Below are 12,439 nucleotides of genomic sequence, written 5' to 3' on the forward strand. Positions count from 1 at the left end.
AGGAGGGCGTAGGAGACGGCAGAACGAGGAGCAGCACTGAGGAGCGCGGAGGAGACGGCGGCCCGGGTAGCAGCAGTGAGGAGTGCGGAGGAGACGTCGGCCCGAGGAGCAGCACTGAGGAGGGCGGATTAGACGGCGGCCCGAGGAGCAGCGCTGAGGAGGGCGGAGGAGACGGCGGCCCGGGGAGCAGTACTGAGGAGGGCGGAGGAGACTGCGGCCCGGGGAGCAGCACTGAGGAGGGCGGAGGAGACGGCGGCCCGAGTAGCAGCACTGAGGAGGGAGGATGAGACGGCGGCCCGGGGAGCAGCACTGAGGAGGGCGGAGGAGGTGGCGGCCCGAGGAGCAGCACTGAGAAGCGCGGAGGAGACCGCGGCCCGAGGAGTAGCACTGAGGAGCGCGGAGGAGACGGCGGCCCAGGGAGCAGCACTGAGGAGCGCGGAGGAGACGGCGACCCGGGAGCAGCACTTAGGAGGGCGTAGGAGACGGCAGCACGAGGAGCAGCACTGAGGAGCGCGGAGGAGACAGCGGCCCGAGGAATAGCACTGAGGAGGGCGGAGGAGACAGCGGCCCTGGGAGCAGCACTGAGGAGAGCGGAGGAGAGTGCGGCCCGAGGAACAGCACTGAGGAGCGTGGAGGAGCAGTACTGAGGAGGGCGTAGGAGACGGCGGCCCGGGGAGCAACACTGAGGAGGGCAGAGTAGACGGCGGCCCGGGGAGCAGCACTGAGGAGCGCGGAGGAGACGGCGGCCCGAGGAGCAGCCCTGAGGAGCGCGGAGGAGACGGCGGCCCGGGTAGCAGCACTGAGGGTTAGGGTTAGCGCGGAGGAGACAGCGGCCCGAGAAGCAGCACTGAGGAGCGCGGAGGAGACGGCGGCCCGGGGAGCAGCACTAAGGAGCGCGGAGGAGACGGCGGCCCGAGGAGCAGCACAGAGGAGGGCGGAGGAGACGGCGGCCCGGGGAGCAGCACTGAGGAGGGCGGAGGAGATGACGGCCCGAGGAGCAGCACTGAGGAGCAGCACTGAGGAGCGCGGAGGAGACGGCGGCCCGGGGAGCAGCACTAAGGAGCGCGGAGGAGACGGCGACCCGGGGAGCAGCACTTAGGAGGGCGTAGGAGACGGCAGAATGAGGAGCAGCACTGAGGAGCGCGGAGGAGACGGCGGCTCGAGGAGCAGCACTGAGGAGCGCGGAGGAGACGGCTGCCCGAGGAGCAGCACTGAGGAGCGCGGAGGAGACGGCGGCCCGAGGAGCAGCACTGAGGAGGGTGGAGGAGACGGTGGCCCGGGGAGCAGCACTGAGGAGTGCGGAGGAGACTGCGGCCCGAGGAGCAGCACTGAGGAGCGCGGAGGAGACTGCGGCCCGAGGTGCAGCACTGAGGAGCGCGGAGGAGACCGCGGCCCGAGGAGCAGCACTGAGGAGCAGGGAGGAGACGGCGGTCCAGGGAGCAGTACTGAGGGTTAGGGTTAGCGCTCAGGAGACAGCGGCCCGAGGAGCAGCACTGAGGAGCGCGGAGGAGACGGCGGCCCGGGTAGCAGCAGTGAGGAGTGCGGAGGAGACGTCGGCGCGAGGAGCATCACTGAGGAGGGCGGAGGAGACGGCGGCCCGAGGAGCAGCACTGAGGTGGGCGGAGGAGACGGCGGCCCGGGGAGCAGTACTGAGGAGGGCGGAGGAGACTGCGGCCCGAGGAGCAGCACTGAGGAGGGCTTAGGAGACGGCGGCCCGAGGAGCAGCACTGAGGAGGGCTGAGGAGACGGCGGCCCGGGGAGCAGCACTGAGGAGGGCGGAGGAGACTGCGGCCCGGGGAGCAGCACTGAGGAGGGCGGAGGAGACGGCGGCCCGAGGAGCAGCACTGAGGAGGGCGGAGGAGACGGCGGCCCGAGGAGACGGCGGCCCGGGGAGCAGCACTGAGGAGGACGGAGGAGACGGCAGCCCGGGGAGCAGCACTGAGGAGGACGGAGGAGATGGCGGCCCGAGGAGCAGCACTGAGGAGCGCGGAGGAGACGGCGGCCCAGGGAGCAGTACTGAGGGTTATGGTTAGCGCGGAGGAGACAGCGGCCTGAGGAGCAGCTCTGAGGAGCGCGGAGGAGACGGCGGCCCGGGTAGCAGCAGTGAGGAGTGCGGAGTAGACGTCGGCCCGGGGAGCAGCACTGAGGAGGGCGGATTAGACGGCGGCCCGAGGAGCAGCACTGAGGACGGCGGCCCGGGGAGCAGTACTGAGGAGGGCGGAGGAGACTGCGGCCCTGGGAGCAGCACTGAGGAGGGCGGAGGAGACGGCGGCCCGAGGAGCAGCACTGAGGAGGGCGGATGAGACGGCGGCCCGGGGAGCAGCACTGAGGAGGGCGGAGGAGATGGCGGCCCGAGGAGCAGCACTGAGGAGCGCGGAGGAGACGGCGGCCCGAGGAGCAGCACTGAGGAGCGCGGAGGAAACGGCGGCCCAGGGAGCAGCACTGAGGAGCGCGGAGGAGACGGCGACCCGGGGAGCAGCACTTAGGAGGGCGTAGAAGACGGCAGCACGAGGAGCAGCACTGAGGAGCGCGGAGGAGACGGCGGCCCTGGGAGCTGCATCGAGGAGGGCGGAGGAGACGGCGGCCCGAGGAATAGCACTGAGGAGCGCGGAGGAGACGGCGACCCGGGGAGCAGCACTTAGGAGGGCGTAGGAGACGGCAGAACGAGGTGCAGCACTGAGGAGCGCGGAGGAGACGGCGGCCCGGGTAGCAGCAGTGAGGAGTGCGGAGGAGACGTCGGCCCGAGGAGCAGCACTGAGGAGGGCGGATTAGACGGCGGCCCGAGGAGCAGCGCTGAGGAGGGCGGAGGAGACGGCGGCCCGGGGAGCAGTACTGAGGAGGGCGGAGGAGACTGCGGCCCGGGGAGCAGCACTGAGGAGGGCGGAGGAGACGGCGGCCCGAGTAGCAGCACTGAGGAGGGAGGATGAGACGGCGGCCCGGGGAGCAGCACTGAGGAGGGCGGAGGAGGTGGCGGCCCGAGGAGCAGCACTGAGAAGCGCGGAGGAGACCGCGGCCCGAGGAGTAGCACTGAGGAGCGCGGAGGAGACGGCGGCCCAGGGAGCAGTACTGAGGAGCGCGGAGGAGAAGGCGGCCCGAGGAGCAGCCCTGAGGAGCGCGGAGGAGACGGCGGCCCGGGGAGCAGCACTGAGGAACGCGGAGGAGACGGCGGCCCGGGTAGCAGCAGTGAGGAGGGCGGAGGAGACGGCGGCCCGGGGAGCAGCACTGAGGAGGGCGGAGGAGACTGCGGCCCGGGGAGCAGCACTGAGGAGGGCGGAGGAGAAGGTGGCCCGAGGAGCAGCACTGAGGAGGGTGGATGAGACGGCGGCCCGGGGAGCAGCACTGAGGAGGGCGGAGGAGGTGGCGGCCCGAGGAGCAGCACTGAGGAGCGCCGAGAAGACCGCGGCCCAGGGAGCAGCACTGAGGAGCGCGGAGGAGACGGCGACCCGGGGAGCAGCACTTAGGAGGGCGTAGGAGACGGCAGCACGAGGAGCAGCACTGAGGAGCGCGGAGGAGACAGCGGCCCGAGGAATACCACTGAGGAGGGCGGAGGAGACAGCGGCCCGTGGAGCAGCACTGAGGAGGGCGGAGGAGAGTGCGGCCCGAGGAACAGCACTGAGGAGCGTGGAGGAGCAGCACTGAGGAGGGCGTAGGAGATGGCGGCCCGGGGAGCAACACTGAGGAGGGCAGAGTAGACGGCGGCCCTGGGAGCAGCACTGAGGAGCGCGGAGGAGACGGCGGCCCGAGGAGCAGCCCTGAGGAGCGCGGAGGAGACGGTGGCCCGGGTAGCAGCACTGAGGGTTAGGGTTAGCGCGGAGGAGACAGCGGCCCGAGGAGCAGCACTGAGGAGCGCGGAGGAGACGGCGGCCCGGGGAGCAGCACTAAGGAGCGCGGAGGAGACGGCGGCCCGAGGAGCAGCACAGAGGAGGGCGGAGGAGACGGCGGCCCGGGGAGCAGCACTGAGGAGGGCGGAGGAGATGACGGCCCGAGGAGCAGCACTGAGGAGCAGCACTGAGGAGCGCGGAGGAGACGGCGGCCCGGGGAGCAGCACTGAGGAGCGCGGAGGAGACGGCGACCCGGGGAGCAGCACTTAGGAGGGCGTAGGAGACGGCAGAACGAGGAGCAGCACTGAGGAGCGCGGAGGAGACGGCGGCCCGGGTAGCAGCAGTGAGGAGTGCGGAGGAGACGTCGGCCCGAGGAGCAGCACTGAGGAGGGCGGATTAGACGGCGGCCCGAGGAGCAGCGCTGAGGAGGGCGGAGGAGACGGCGGCCCGGGGAGCAGTACTGAGGAGGGCGGAGGAGACTGCGGCCCGGGGAGCAGCACTGAGGAGGGCGGAGGAGACGGCGGCCCGAGTAGCAGCACTGAGGAGGGAGGATGAGACGGCGGCCCGGGGAGCAGCACTGAGGAGGGCGGAGGAGGTGGCGGCCCGAGGAGCAGCACTGAGAAGCGCGGAGGAGACCGCGGCCCGAGGAGTAGCACTGAGGAGCGCGGAGGAGACGGCGGCCCAGGGAGCAGCACTGAGGAGCGCGGAGGAGACGGCGACCCGGGAGCAGCACTTAGGAGGGCGTAGGAGACGGCAGCACGAGGAGCAGCACTGAGGAGCGCGGAGGAGACAGCGGCCCGAGGAATAGCACTGAGGAGGGCGGAGGAGACAGCGGCCCTGGGAGCAGCACTGAGGAGAGCGGAGGAGAGTGCGGCCCGAGGAACAGCACTGAGGAGCGTGGAGGAGCAGTACTGAGGAGGGCGTAGGAGACGGCGGCCCGGGGAGCAACACTGAGGAGGGCAGAGTAGACGGCGGCCCGGGGAGCAGCACTGAGGAGCGCGGAGGAGACGGCGGCCCGAGGAGCAGCCCTGAGGAGCGCGGAGGAGACGGCGGCCCGGGTAGCAGCACTGAGGGTTAGGGTTAGCGCGGAGGAGACAGCGGCCCGAGAAGCAGCACTGAGGAGCGCGGAGGAGACGGCGGCCCGGGGAGCAGCACTAAGGAGCGCGGAGGAGACGGCGGCCCGAGGAGCAGCACAGAGGAGGGCGGAGGAGACGGCGGCCCGGGGAGCAGCACTGAGGAGGGCGGAGGAGATGACGGCCCGAGGAGCAGCACTGAGGAGCAGCACTGAGGAGCGCGGAGGAGACGGCGGCCCGGGGAGCAGCACTAAGGAGCGCGGAGGAGACGGCGACCCGGGGAGCAGCACTTAGGAGGGCGTAGGAGACGGCAGAATGAGGAGCAGCACTGAGGAGCGCGGAGGAGACGGCGGCTCGAGGAGCAGCACTGAGGAGCGCGGAGGAGACGGCTGCCCGAGGAGCAGCACTGAGGAGCGCGGAGGAGACGGCGGCCCGAGGAGCAGCACTGAGGAGGGTGGAGGAGACGGTGGCCCGGGGAGCAGCACTGAGGAGTGCGGAGGAGACTGCGGCCCGAGGAGCAGCACTGAGGAGCGCGGAGGAGACTGCGGCCCGAGGTGCAGCACTGAGGAGCGCGGAGGAGACCGCGGCCCGAGGAGCAGCACTGAGGAGCAGGGAGGAGACGGCGGTCCAGGGAGCAGTACTGAGGGTTAGGGTTAGCGCTCAGGAGACAGCGGCCCGAGGAGCAGCACTGAGGAGCGCGGAGGAGACGGCGGCCCGGGTAGCAGCAGTGAGGAGTGCGGAGGAGACGTCGGCGCGAGGAGCATCACTGAGGAGGGCGGAGGAGACGGCGGCCCGAGGAGCAGCACTGAGGTGGGCGGAGGAGACGGCGGCCCGGGGAGCAGTACTGAGGAGGGCGGAGGAGACTGCGGCCCGAGGAGCAGCACTGAGGAGGGCTTAGGAGACGGCGGCCCGAGGAGCAGCACTGAGGAGGGCTGAGGAGACGGCGGCCCGGGGAGCAGCACTGAGGAGGGCGGAGGAGACTGCGGCCCGGGGAGCAGCACTGAGGAGGGCGGAGGAGACGGCGGCCCGAGGAGCAGCACTGAGGAGGGCGGAGGAGACGGCGGCCCGAGGAGACGGCGGCCCGGGGAGCAGCACTGAGGAGGACGGAGGAGACGGCAGCCCGGGGAGCAGCACTGAGGAGGACGGAGGAGATGGCGGCCCGAGGAGCAGCACTGAGGAGCGCGGAGGAGACGGCGGCCCAGGGAGCAGTACTGAGGGTTATGGTTAGCGCGGAGGAGACAGCGGCCTGAGGAGCAGCTCTGAGGAGCGCGGAGGAGACGGCGGCCCGGGTAGCAGCAGTGAGGAGTGCGGAGTAGACGTCGGCCCGGGGAGCAGCACTGAGGAGGGCGGATTAGACGGCGGCCCGAGGAGCAGCACTGAGGACGGCGGCCCGGGGAGCAGTACTGAGGAGGGCGGAGGAGACTGCGGCCCTGGGAGCAGCACTGAGGAGGGCGGAGGAGACGGCGGCCCGAGGAGCAGCACTGAGGAGGGCGGATGAGACGGCGGCCCGGGGAGCAGCACTGAGGAGGGCGGAGGAGATGGCGGCCCGAGGAGCAGCACTGAGGAGCGCGGAGGAGACGGCGGCCCGAGGAGCAGCACTGAGGAGCGCGGAGGAAACGGCGGCCCAGGGAGCAGCACTGAGGAGCGCGGAGGAGACGGCGACCCGGGGAGCAGCACTTAGGAGGGCGTAGAAGACGGCAGCACGAGGAGCAGCACTGAGGAGCGCGGAGGAGACGGCGGCCCTGGGAGCTGCATCGAGGAGGGCGGAGGAGACGGCGGCCCAGTAAGCAGCACTGAGGAGCCGGAGGAGACAGCGGCCCGAGGAATAGCACTGAGGAGGGCGGAGGAGACAGCGGCCCGGGGAGCAGCACTGAGGAGCGCGGAGGTGACAGCAGCCCAGGGAGCAGCACTGAGGAGCGCGGAGGTGACTGCGGCCCAGGGTGCATCACTGAGGAGCGCAGAGGAGACGGCGGCCCGGCGAGCAGCACTGAGGAGCGCGGAGGAGACGGCGGCCCGAGGAGCAGCACGGAGGAGCACAGAGGACATGGCCGGACAATGTAGCTGCCATCATGGAGGTTTTAGCTTCTGCACGAAAATCCCAAACGAAATGATGTTTTGCAGTCACATCTCCCCGTCACACAATCCTGCTGTCCTCACCCCGTTCCGTCATCCCCAACCCCATGCTGCTGTCCTCGCCCCGTTCCGTCATCCCCATCCTGCTGTCCTCACCCCGTTCCGTCATCCCCACCCCCATCCTGCTGTCTTCGTCCTGTTCCGTCATCCCCATTCTGCTATCCTCACGCCGTTCCGTCATCTCCATCCCAATCCTGCTGTGCTCGCCCCGTTCTGTCATCCCCACCCCTATACTGCTGTACTCGTCTCGTTCCATAATCACCACCCCCATCCTGCTGTCCTCGCCCTGTTCCATCATCACCACCCCCATCCAGCTGTCCTCGCCCCGTTCCGTCATCCCCAACCCCATTCTGCTGTCCTCACCCTGTTCCGTCATCCCCACCCCCATCCTGCTATCCTCACCTCGTTCCGTCATCCCCATCCCTATCCTGCTGTGCTCGCCTCGTTCGGTCATCCCCATCTCTATCCTGCTGTGCTCGCCTCATTCCGTCATCTCCATCCCCATCCTGCTGTCCTCGCCTCGTTCCATCATCCCCACCTTCATCCTGCTGTCCTCGCCCCGTTCCTTCATCCCCATCCTGCTGTCCTCGCCCCTTTCCGTCATCCCCATCCTGCTGTCCTCACCCCGTTCCGTCATCTCCATCCTGCTGTCCTCACCCCGTTCCGTGATCTCTATCCCCATCCTGCTGTCCTCGCCCCTTTCCATCATCCCCACCCCCATCCTGCTGTCTTTGCCCAATTCCGTCATCCCCATTCTGCTGTCCTCGCCCTGTTCCGTCATCCCCACCCCCATCCTGCTATCCTCACCTCGTTCCGTCATCTCCATCCCTATCCTGCTGTACTCGCCTCGTTTGGTCATCCCCACCCCCATCCTGCTGTACTCGTCACGTTCCGTAATCACCACCCCCATCCTGCTGTCCTTGCCCCTTTCAGCCATCCTCACCCCCATCCTGCTGTCCTCACCCCGTTCTGCCATCCCACCCCCATCCTGCTGTCCTCTCCCCATTCCCAATCACCGCCCCCATTCTGCTGTCCTTGCACCGTTCCGTCATCACCACCCCCATCCTGCTGTCTTCACCTCGTTCTGCCATTCCCACCCCCATCCTGCTGTCCTCGCCTCGTTCCGTCATCCCTACCCCCATCCTGCTGTCCTCACCCCGTTCTGTCATTCCCACACCCATCCTGCTGTCCTCACCTTGTTACGTCATCACCACCCCCATTCTGCTGTCCTTGCCTTGTTCCGTCATCCCCACTCCCATCTTGCTGTCCTCTTTCCGTCATCCCCATCCTGCTGTCCTCGCCCCGTTCCGTCATCACCACCCCCATCCTGCTGTCCTCACCTTTTTCCGTCATCACCACCCCCATCCTGCTGTCCTCACCTTGTTCCGTCATCCCCACTCCCATCTTGCTGTCCTCTTTCCGTCATCCCCATCCTGCTGTCCTCGCCCCTTTCCGTCATCACCACCCCCATCCTGCTGTCCTCACCTTGTTCCGTCATCACCACCCCCATCCTGCTGTCCTCACCTTGTTCCGTCATCCCCACTCCCATCTTGCTGTCCTCTTTCCGTCATCCCCATCCTGCTGTACTCGCCCCTTTCCGTCATCACCACCCCCATCCTGCTGTCTTCACCTCGTTCTGTCATTCCCACCCCCATCCTGCCTTTCGGCGGTTTTATTTCACCTCTTACGTCCTGTGAGGCGATGACTACGCGGAGCGATTTTGGAAATGTTTCTCAGATTTTTTTCTATGTGAGATAAACATTTAGAGTATTAGTTCCGAGTCACCGCGGCCAGAACAAATTTTTGGATATTTTCTGTCCTTTAAACCATTTTTATTAGTAAAATGTGGATTTTGGGAATGTTTTTCTTTTTTACACTTAGAAGGGTTTTCCAGGGCTCGTTTATTTTTTTATCGTGTGCCTAAAGGCTAACAGTCATGGGGTTGCTACCTACCTGCCTGTTCTGCCGCCCACTGCTGATCCTCGCCAGCTCAGAGTGGCACAGACCAGTCGCAGACCACTCCTGCCGGCGATTCTGTGGTTTTTGCTGATGTCACGTTGACAAAGCAGAGGCTTCTCTTCCTCTACTGCTCTGTTGACACAGTGTGACTGCTGATGTCATGCTGACTGACAGCCAGCTCGGCTGCCTAGCTATGGGGGTGCCGGCTGTCAGTCAGCATGACGCTCGCAGTCACACCCCGGCGACAAAGCAGAAGGGGAAGAGAATGAGCAGCGGAATCCATGAGCCGTCAGAGATCGCTGGCGGCAGAACAGGCAGACAGCAGCTGCCACAAAGAATCATTTCACCCACACCCCCCACCACCTTTGTGTTGTCGCCCATAATCAATACAAATCCACTGAGAAACACGTTGAAATCATTTTGAGGGGAAAATAAAAATAACAAAACTACAATAATGTGGTTGCATAAGTCTGCACACCCTCTTATAATCAGGGCTCTTGTTTCGCTCAGAGTCAGCTGATCACATTCCCCCCATGTTACTCAGTAGTCAGCGCTCGGCCGCCGTCATTGGGGGCAGGTGCAGACGACCGTTCTCCGAGAATGTGTGTTCGATCTCGCCAATCACGCTGATCAGAGTTTGCTAAGAGCAGGATCCGATGTTCTCGGAGGTGGAGAGATAAAGATAAGGTTTCTCCCCCCGTCTTTATAATGCCAGTCTGTGAAAATCAGACCCTCTGGTGTCATTTGATATTTCTATGGACCCATAGAGTTGAATAAGTGAGTGCCATCCGATTCTCGGGGCCAAATCATTCACGCTGGGAGTTTTTGCTTTGGACTGAATCGGTCTAAGGAAAAAAATCGGGACATATGCACAGCGCCATAGAATAACGGGTACAAGTGTGAACCGTCAAAACGGCGGATAGCACTCGTCCGAACTATACGGTTGTCTGCTCAAGTCCTTCCTTGTAGTATGGAAGAAAAAGGTGCTACATAATAGACTAGCACACCTCCAATATAGAAAATATAAAGACGTTTATTGGACCAAACGAAACATAATAAAAACACTTAAAAAGAGGGACCATATATTGGTCTGCCAAACTGTCCACCACATGGCAGGTATCAAAAAGTGACACAAGAATTAGCCAATGAAATGAGCCCCCTAATAGCATATGAATATAATAAATAAGCAAGGTATTACATCCAGATCGTGTGAGAACACTTATTTAAGAAGATTCCCTGATGAATCTGGGTAAACAGTTACATAGAATGAATGAGAAATGTTACATATGCAAAGCAGCAATTTACTGTGAATAAATGAACACATTTCATAATAATAATATCAATCTGAGAGACATGTCACAATCTGTGAGCCATCCACAATAAGAGGGTTCTCACAAAGAAAGGTAACCATGAAACCACATAATTAGAACAATGAATCTAACGGAATACATGATAAGCATGAGGGCCTGTGTGGCGTCAGACAGAGGACAGGACGAGACCCCACGCGTATCGCCCTATCACGTACGGCTTCAGGGCAATAGTGCTCAAGTCCTTACCGCGATTCTGATTAACCCCAGAGGAAGCGTCGCTGCTCTAGGAGGATTTTCCTGACATTTTCTGGTCTGTAAACAGCTGACAACACAGCAAAGGATCTCACTGTGGAAAGTTCTGGGTCAGGAGAAGGGACAAAACCATTTTCCAAGAAATAGACATTATGACGTTATGACCCCCTGCACCCCTTGTGTCCACACCTCACACCCCTTGTGTCCACACCTCACACCCCTTGTGTCTACACCTTACACCCCTGCACCCTTTGTGTCCACACCTCACACCCCTTGTGTCCACACCTTACACCCCTTGTGTCCACACCTCACACCCCTGCACCCCTTGTGTCCACACCTTACACCCCTTGTGTCCACACCTCACACCCCTGCACCCCTTGTGTCCACACCTTACACCCCTTGTGTCCACACCTCACACCCCTGCACCCCTTGTGTCCACACCTTACACCCCTTGTGTCCACACCTCACACCCCTGCACCCCTTGTGTCCACACCTTACACCCCTTGTGTCCACACCTCACACCCTTGCACCCCTTGTGTCCACACCTTACACCCCTTGTGTCCACACCTCACACCCCTGCACCCCTTGTGTCCACACCTTACACCCCTTGTGTCCACACCTCACACCCTTGCACCCCTTGTGTCCACACCTCACACCCCTTGTGTCTACACTTCACACCCCTGCACCCCTTGTGTCCACACCTTACACCCCTTGTGTCTACACCTCACACCCCTGCACCCCTTGTGTCCACACCTTACACCCCTTGTGTCTACACCTCACACCCCTTGTGTCCACACCTCACACCCCCGCACACCGTCTGAGATGATACCTCACAGCTGTGGCCCCTGAAGCTTCTTTTGGGCTCTCCTGTGTGATCCGCTTGGTCCCCGTCGCTCTTGGTCAGGACTCGGAATCTGTGAAGTTTGATCTTTGTACATATCCAATAATCATAAATCAAGACACTGGTGCCAGGAGGCTGCCGCCTACAGCTGCCAACATCGAGCCAGTGACTGCACATAGCAGCTCCAAGGTCCGGGGTACAAGTGTGAGAGGCCCCGATCAACGTGACGGGCTTCATTAGTACCAAACAACACGTGTCTCCAATAGATGTGACCCTGTAACGCACATATCTCCTATAGATGTGACCCTGTAACGCACATATCTCCTATAGATGTGACCCTGTAATGCACGTATCTCCTATAGATGTGACCCTGTAACGCACGTATCTCCTATAGATGTGACCCTGTAACGCACGTATCTCCTATAGATGTGACCCTGTAACGCACGTATCTCCTATAGATGTGACCCTGTAACGCACATATCTCCAATAGATGTGACCCTGTAATGCACGTATCTCCTATATATGTGACCCTGTAACGCACGTATCTCCTATAGATGTGACCCTGTAACGCACGTATCTCCTATAGATGTGACCCTGTAACGCACATATCTCCTATAGATGTGACCCTGTAATGCACGTATCTCCTATAGATGTGACCCTGTAACGCACATATCTCCTATATATGTGACCCTGTAACGCACGTATCTCCTATAGATGTGACCCTGTAACGCACGTATCTCCTATAGATGTGACCCTGTAACGCACGTATCTCCTATAGATGTGACCCTGTAACGCACGTATCTCCTATAGATGTGACCCTGTAACGCACGTATCTCCTATAGATGTGACCCTGTAACGTACATATCTCCTATAGATGTGACCCTGTGACGCACATATCTCCTATAGATGTGACCCTGTAACGCACGTATCTCCTATAGATGTGACCCTGTAACGCACGTATCTCCTATAGATGTGACCCTGTAACGCACATATCTCCTATAGATGTGACCCTGTAACGCACGTATCTCCTATAGATGTGACCCTGTAACG

At 62.6% G+C, this 12,439-nt stretch overlaps 1 protein-coding gene across 2 annotated transcripts in view; it reads right to left on the reverse strand.

Moving 5' to 3' along the window:
* The window catches only part of ABCC10 (ATP binding cassette subfamily C member 10), an 80,102-nt gene extending 68,616 nt beyond the window's left edge, over window positions 1-11,486 (reverse strand). The window contains exons 1-2 of one of the 2 annotated variants that reach the window (XM_073671632.1): window positions 11,378-11,486; window positions 10,543-10,654 (exon numbers count right to left, since the gene is read on the reverse strand). The gene's annotated coding sequence lies outside the window, so the exon portion shown is untranslated. The remainder of the gene's footprint in view (window positions 1-10,542; window positions 10,655-11,377) is intronic. The other variant, XM_073671633.1, reaches the window with a different exon arrangement.
* Window positions 11,487-12,439: the final 953 nt, after the last annotated feature.

The sequence above is a fragment of the Phyllobates terribilis genome, unplaced genomic scaffold, assembly GCF_046119375.1.
Source record: "Phyllobates terribilis strain yellow unplaced genomic scaffold, ASM4611937v1 Scaffold_3__8_contigs__length_932513732, whole genome shotgun sequence".
NCBI classification, from domain to species: Eukaryota; Metazoa; Chordata; class Amphibia; order Anura; family Dendrobatidae; genus Phyllobates; species Phyllobates terribilis.